We start from the raw sequence: 8,963 nt of genomic DNA, 5'->3' as shown, positions 1-8,963 counted from the left end.
AATCTAATATTCGGCTGTCTGGATTAACTTCGAATCCTTCGAACTTTAGATAGTACTGGTGAGTGTAGGTCTACAATGCGTATGAGAGTATGGATGGAGCTCAAGTAGACTTCTCTAATGCAAAGGAGCTAATCTAGTCCCGTAACACAATGGTTAGCAATTAATCGCGTGCTTGATTTTCACGATTAATTGTACATTGTAGTCAATGCAATCAATCTTTAAAAAATGTTCTACAATGATTGTTAAGTTTTGTGTTACGGGCCCCAATTCCCTTATCACACTCATATCGAGGTGAGATGTTCCCGCTCTTTTTGGAGTGACATTTGCGTCTTTTAATAGTAGGTTTTACCTTTTGTTGGTATTTAAATGTACAAAAAGGTTTACAGTCCATTCCAGAAGGAGTTGTAGTGCACTTTGTATAAGGGTACTTTTCACTCCAAAGGGATATTGTGATTAGGGACCAGGGCCCCGTAACACAAAGGTATGCGATGAATCGCCGATTTCAAAGAACGACTCTGATTGGTTACTGGTCAGTCTGTAGAATAAAATGCGCATGCAAAACAGATCTTGATTGGCCATTGTCATTATCGATTAATCGCAAACCTTTGTGTTAGCTCTTTCGCATTCAGACGGACGCATTACTAAAAAAAAAAAAATTCTGATAACATAATTTGGGTTGTGATTCTTTAATGTGTAAAGAGTATTTTACAGACATTTTAAAACTTGTCATTTATATCTGCGACCTTTTACGTAATCATATAAAAGGTGTAATTCAAGGATCAAACCTCGGACCACTAAGCTTCGTATCAATAAAACCGCTCCACCATTTTTTTCTGTTCTCTACCATTCCGGACTTTTTTATTTTACCTCTTTTAATTTTATTTCCTTTTCATTCTCCATTTTTAAAAATCTCTTTTTCCTTCATATTTATTTGTTTCTGTTAATAAGAAAAGATGGTATTGGCGTAACGACTCCGACGGACCTGAATAGAGTACAAATTTAAGATGCAAATACGATCGAAATATCATAACAATCGAAAAGAAAAATAACACAATGAAATTTAAAGTTATGTATACTTTCGGTTGGACAGTTTTATGCATGTCGTTATGATTACGTAATAAGCTTAGCTGACCACGTAACTTCCCGTTTTCCCTTTTTTTATTTCATTTTATGAGATTTTAATTTTCATAAAATTGAATGAATTTATCTTCTTATAACAAAATAAGTTATAGCAATATTCGTCTAAATTTGGGTTCTTTTGTACTCCCACTTTTTAAAACGATTGTATTCTTGTAAAAAAAAATCACAAAAGGTGGGGAGTTTACATCATCATCTGGCATCAGCCGGAAAAAGGCTAAACTTAAAAATGCCGCAAAAACGGTGCTGTTTCTTAAGATTTTTTATAGATATTTCAACTTTCTTTTTAATCAAATTTGTAAATTTCAAATACTCCATTCATCAAAATTATGTTTTTGTTTGTTTTGAGCACACCCTTCCTATCAGACTGATGCGAAACACTATAATAATGATTTTTTTTATATGAATAAATATAGCATTGGAAGTATATACTTTAGTGTCCGTATTTTGTTCCAAAGCCTTTAAACACGTAGTCTTGTCCACAGGCTGTACAACTATATTTCCCACTATATCATTTACTTTGGCGGGGGTTGTGCGAGCAAATTATGTGATACAATCAACGTATAGCTCTTGGGTTGCGAGGGTTTCTCTTACATCATCTGTTCTTCTCGAAGAGGGAATGAAAATCTACGAAGTATTCATACAAGACTATATCTCGGGTTCCACGAGATTACTGATTCATGATAAAAAGTTACGCGTTACACCTAAACATTCATTAATATTCCATGCATTCGAATGAATCTAGCCTGTCAACCTACATATAATGCATATCAAAATGTACGAATGTGGTGTTGGAATAGAAGTGAATGTGTGAAGTGAAATGTGAATGGTCACAATTGTGGTAATGGCGATAGAAGTAAATTTTCGTTTGTTAAAGGTCAAGTCCACCCAAGAATAATGTTGATTTGAACAAATAGAGAAAACTAGCATTACGCTGAGAATTTCATCAAAATCTGATGTAAACTAAGAAAGTTGTGGCATTTTAAAGATTCGATTATTTTTCACAAGAACAGTAATGATTATGCACAAATCAGTGACATGCACATGAGACAGTTGATGATGTCCTTTACTCGCTATTTTTTATTCTATTTACATATTTGACAATAAGGACCAACTTGACTGAACCAGTATTAAACAATGCTAATTACACATGTTCATGGAGGAATTCATCGTTGTTTCACTTGACAATGAGGAGAAAATTATAATATTTCATATTTCATATTATAAAATACAAAAGAAATAGTGAGTGGATGACGTCATCAGTCTCGTCATACAGGATCATCCTGAATACCGACCGGGATGTGCATATAACTGTTTTGTGAAATTAAGCAAAACTTTAAAATGTCATTCTTATTTTACATCCGATTTTGATGAAATTTTACGCTTGTTGGATTTTGTTGGGGTGCACTTGTCTTTTGAGTATGAGCATTATCAAATGGTCATTCGAAATCCCCTTTTTGTGAATAATAGTAATGTTGATAAAGTATAATGGGGTGTTAACACCTTCATCATTTCGCCCCCATATTAGTATTAACTACTAATATAATCTTATCACCCGTCTTCAATACCACAATTTGGCCGAGTGCTAAGTTTTTAATTCAATTATATATATACATTCCTTTTCTATCAGAGTGAATATTTCCATCCCGAAACACTTTCGAGATACAGTCGCAAATTTTTAATGATTTTTTTCGAGGCTGGCGATTTTCTTTGTTCACCATCTAATACGATTACCCGGCCTCATTTGACATCCGATCTACTACTAAAATGTATTAATCTCATCTTGCCGCCAATATTTAGCGTGGCCTCAATGCTCCGTACCGCCTTTAAGTTGGTCCTTTATTAGATGAGCGATGAGCTGATAAGGAAGTAGTTGTATGGCGCGCATAATACCACTACGCAAACAATCGAATTGTATGCATAGTGTGTCACATGGGATGATAGGAATGGAAGTGATGGTGATGATGATGGGGTAACCGCATGGTTACGTAATGAGTTTACCACCCGTACGGATGATGATGGAGAAGGGACGATGGAGAGGAGTGTGATAAAATGGAATGTTGGCGATACGAGAAGGGGTGCACAACCGATGATAATGATGATGGGATATGCATAGGGGTGGTTAGAGAATGTGTGAAGCGAGAAAATGAAATGGGTTTCTGTGCAGAACATACAGGCATGGTGTTCGACAATTGATGAGAATTAGGGGATTGAGGTAATTAAAATGTATCAAATGTATCTTATGTTAAATGATAACAGTATTAATCGAAGATGAAGACACTGTCCGGGGGCCCATTGCACAAAACGTTGCGTTTAAACGCACCGCAGGAAATCAAGAACAAGTCCCAATTATAGTAGCGGCTCGTTTTATTCGTTGAATTGAAAATCTTTCTGAAACGAGCACCTAATCTCGTTTAAGACATAAATATCATAGGACACAATAGTCAAGAACATTAGTAGGCCTTACGATTTTTTTTAATTATTGTATGCAAAAAAGACGGCAATCTGAAAAAGCACTAACGCTACATGTTTTTAAGGGATTAAGTTGTCAAAGCTATAAAACTAGAATATAGCCTACTATATGTAAAATTTATAAAACTAGAATATAGCCTACTATATGTAAAAGTTATAAAACTAGAATATAGCCTACAAAAAGACAGACAATAAACGTGTTATAAGTAAATAGAATACCCAGTTCTTTGACGGATTTGCGGTTCTCGGCTCATTGATGGTTCATGCATTTCGGTTCTTTCACATCTAACCTAGATCGAGGATAAGTCTTTCCTTGAATTGCACGTAATATAATGACGTTCGAAGAATGAAGAATTCAGTGCAAGAAAGATTTTCATGATGTTCTTAAAATGGCGTTTGATCAGCAGGTCACAGTGAAGCCTCTCCCCTGGGTTAAGCCTGTTTCTGCTTCGATCGACCGTGAGCTAGCGACAGGTGTTTACTGCAGATGAAATCGATCAAAATAGCCTGAACAAACCTTTAAAAAATCAAACATAGTAGAACAAAATACATATGATTTGAAATAAACATAGCACTGTAATGTGAATAATATAATGTGGAATGTTCTATAGGCATGTTGTGAGGTAAATGGGGAGATCTTTTATATTGTTTGGGAAGTTACGTAGTATACGCTATTCGTAAATGTGGGAAGAATTATGTTTTGCAATCAAAAGACAGACAACGAAAGCGTCACTTTTACCTCCCCCTCCCCCCCCCGGATCCTCTCTTATAAAAATACTCTGGCGCTGCCCGCTGCGTGACGATATCAATAACTGATAATGACATTTATTTTTAATTCATCAGTGATGTGTCAGTCTGATCATCAGAAATGATACAAATAGGAATATAGGATCTCTTGCCAATACACAATTTCTCCGATAAAAATAACTACTACGCCAAAAAGGGAAACATGGCTGATTCTTTCGAAATTTTCAAAATCCTTAATAAAATCAATATCCACGAACGACACTCTTATTTCATACAGATCAAGCCTACGTATGGCAGATAAACACATCGCTTAATTGAATTGAGGTAAATTATGTGACAGCATAGACACTGCAAAGGAGAACGTCTGTTGGTTGCGGATGATTTAACGAGCCATTCACTTGACGAGATAAATAAAAGTGGGGACGTGACATGTTGATTTAAAAGTCTCATTTTGTCAACACAGCGACATAGGCCTATAACGTTTTCTTGCCATGTCGACTACACAAAGTTGCAAGTTGACATAATGAGTGAGATACGTAAATCTTGTGAATTTCATAAAAAGGGTTAAATGTGGTAATAACGAGAAATGTTATCTTCCAAAGTTGAAGTATAAAAGTTACATGTTGACATAACAAGATATGCTATCTTGCCAAATCGACTTATAAAAAGTTAAAAAGCATGTCAACATGACGAGATATGTTATCTTGCCTTATAGAATGGCAACCACACTAAAAAAAAAAACTGATTTTACAGAAAAAAGAAGATTTTGCAGAAAGCAATAACAGAATCATTCTGTAAATTCATAAAACAGGAATTTTCCCGCAATTTAACAGAACAGGTCTGTTTAAAAAGGGGAAAAGGGTGCTTTATTAAAGGAAATTTGTAAGGTTTCATACATCAAGTACCAATTTCCTGAAAGATTACGCAATTTGGTAAGATTACAGGTGTCCTTGAGACTCTGCTGCAGGAACTTCTTTTATTTTAAGGATAAATTTTCTAACAGTGCATGCATAAGTAATTGTCGATGTATGGTCAGCCATGCATCTGCTAAAATTGCCATGCGTCCGGCAATTACTTATGCATGGTTGAAAAGAAAATCGTCGAAAAATTCCACCTTCTATATAACAAATGATGCACAGGTTTGTTCATGAATGGATAGGTCTAGTGAGCATGCGGTAACTAGGGAAACTAGTCTAAAACCAGTCTAAACAGTTGCATAGTGACCTTACGCTCACAAAACCTACCGATGCACTCACATCTGTGTGGATGTGGAGGTGTAGTGGTGTAGTGGTTCAGTCATTTGACTGTTAAACCAAGGGCCGACGGTTCGGATCCTACCCGGCTTTAATGTCCTTTGGCAAGGAACTTATCCATGTTTGACACTATCCACCCAGGTGTTAAATGGGTACCCGGTAGGATATGGACGTAAATGTGATCGGATTGGCACGTGTGCACTGATAATTTAAGGGTTGCCTGGCCTGGAAACTCCCCAGAGATTGGAGATGGTGCACTTTATGTGTGGCACAGTAATGTGCCCGGGGTAATAATAATTACAATGCAAAGCGCTTAGACACATGCTTGGCGTACGAAGCGCTATATATAACTGTAACTATTATTATTTACTATCATTATAATGTCGACATGTATCTTCATAAACGTCGACTTGGCAATATAGGCCTAAATTATATTGCTATGTAACTTTTTTGTCAGATAAAATATATCACCATCTCATAAAGCAGATACTAATTGAAAGCTTCTGTACTTGTTCACAGAGCACAGAGGATGAACATGAGGAATCCAGCTTCCACAAGATGTGGGTCAAGAAAACTTGTGTTGGCAGTAAGATATCTTGACACACACAAACAAGAACAAAGGAGACGACATACGTCTTAATAACATATACTATTGCATGATTGTGGGCATGGCTTAAAGAAGCTTAATATAAGATCACGCAGGGCATGGCTAATTGAATCACGGTTTACATGGTTAATTCAGCACAAGCACAAAATTCATTGTATTGTGATTTAATTCAGAGCATAATATAGCTTCTTTAAAGATAATAAGCGCGTGGCAGCTAGAAAAATGATTTTAATAATCGAATAGAACATCATATTTTTATTCAAATCTATGTTTTGGTATTTACTTATTTAAAACGAAACATACCTTTAGGTTAACAGAATGATCAGTGCATGGTGTCCAAAATGAATTCTTCCAAGAAATAAGCTATTCTTTTATTCTTCCATAAAAATTTTCTCTTTTTTTTCCATAATAAATTTTGTTCAAACTAACACATGGTTTGTTACTTAACATTATTGAAATCACGATTTCAAATTCATTTTTTTAAATAATTTATATCCAATAGAATGGTAGGTGCGTCGTGGTCGTGTGGTTCTGACTCTCGTCTTTGATACAGACGGTCGTGGGTTCGAATCGTAGCCATAGCGTGTTTTCCTTCAGCAACAAATTTATCCACACTGTGCTGCACTCGACCCAGATGAGGATAATGGTTTACACGGCAGGAGTAATTCCTTGCATGCACTGAGCGCCGGTGATAGTAGCTCGAGCTAAAGCCAGATTAATAATATCAGCGCTTGTATCCTCTGGCAAAAAGCGCTTTATCAATCCAGCTATTATTATTATTATGAAAAGGAGAAACACAAATACAGTGGATTCCTATGTCAATTTCTACACAAGTGAACTAGAAATGTGGACACGTTGTAAACGATGTCTATAGATATCTGTGGAGAAAGGGAATTGCTTGAATATAGATCCCACATAATTCGACCTAATTCTAAATAAAATTGAACTAGAATACAATCGTATTCGGTATCCACATATGACCTACATTAAAAATTACGTCTTACAAGCGGCCGTGGCTGGAGTGTAGTTCGCAAATACTAAGCATCAATTTCATAGCAAGTCAAGAAAGTACAACAAATTAATCTTATTACATTATAATATCCCCGATCATGAAGTCGCTAATGTACATGACACAGTCGAAAGTAAAGTCGTACTTATATAGACCTACTTCCATAACTATGTGTGCACGTGCATGGATTATGATGCTTTTTAACGATAAATGTGATATCAGTGTTAAAGGAAAGAAATATTTTATATCCATGATATCAGTACCTTACCTAACCAAGGGGGGGGGGGGGTCAGGAGGAAAAATTTGTTGACCCTTTTTGTATTTGTCAGAATATTTTGGAATGAAAAGCGCATCCGATAGTGCGGATGACCTCTTTATTTAAGTTATCAGAAATTTTTACTGGAAGTGGCTTCTTTTTTTCCTTTTCCTTTTTTTTTTCTACTTTGTTTTTTTTGCTGGTCAACATTTTACTACCCTTTCTCATGAGGTTTTACAGATACGCCACTACTCTACATGCGAGCCAATAAGGAAACCATTAATCAAATAAATGCAAATGACTGTAGCAATGATTGTACACACGATGGTAACTCTATAATCACGTGACGATCATGTGACATCGAATTCATCACGACATTGACATGGATAATGAGAGCTAGAGGGAAAACGGGTCTGCCTTTCAGAAGTAGACTTTATTCAATTTGGATTTTTTTTTTTATCATATTGCATGGGAAATACCACAAAACACATACAAAGCGAGAGTTCCGGTATTTAATGGGTTGATAAGAATAGTGCATGATGATTTAAGATGAATGTTTTTCCTTAAAGGCAACACTTATAGTGCGAATTAGCCTCCAGGTAAATTACAATATTTTAACTGGGTGAGTAGCAGCAAGACAGCAAGGAAGGAGTGCCCTCTTCATTATCAGGTTGGTTAATGTTCATGTTGTTTATTTTTAAAGATCGATGAATGGTTAGAATGCCTTAGTAAAGAAATATCTGTAACATTTTTAGGGTGTGCCCCCCATCTGTGTCCACCACTGAATATGGCATTCAAATAATTCATTCTATGCTAAGATTCTTGTATGACACAAGAAAACACAGCCATGAGGACAGGAACACACCCAGGAACAATGAGGCAACCATACAAATGAAAAACCTATATACAATAAGACCATACCAGCATAAATACAAACAAGAAAAAAAACCATATTAATCCGACTCAATCGTATTGTGTATATCTAAAACTCCTGCTCTCATAACAGGGTTGCTACAATTAATTGCCTGCTCCTCTAAAAATTAAGCAACTGTGTTCGTCTCAAGATCATTACGTTCTAAAACTCCCTATATTCAATATTTCATAAACAAACTAACGTGAAAATTCACATAACTATATATATCATATCCTGAATGTGTTCTTCTGTTATTGTGATTCATTCCGAGAAAGGCGCAATCCAAAGAGTCTACATTAATGATGTTGAATCGAATGAGTGGAAAAGTGCCTTGGAGCGAGCCGGGTGAAGTCATGAAAATTAAAAAGGTTATCTATATAACATGACAACGAATAGGTCTCGTGATCCCAAACCGTGTGTGAACTTTGAAGAACCTTTAAATTCTTGATGATTACTGGTAAAATCTCAACCTAGAAGAGGACTGAAATATAGCACATGGGGTCCATTTTACTTAGAAACGATAAAGGTGAAACACTGTGGATAGATGAGGAATATAAACTGTTCACCGA

This window comes from Lytechinus pictus, chromosome 7 (assembly GCF_037042905.1).
Source record: "Lytechinus pictus isolate F3 Inbred chromosome 7, Lp3.0, whole genome shotgun sequence".
In the NCBI taxonomy this organism is placed as follows: domain Eukaryota; kingdom Metazoa; phylum Echinodermata; class Echinoidea; order Temnopleuroida; family Toxopneustidae; genus Lytechinus; species Lytechinus pictus.
This window is presented reverse-complemented; position numbering follows the sequence as displayed.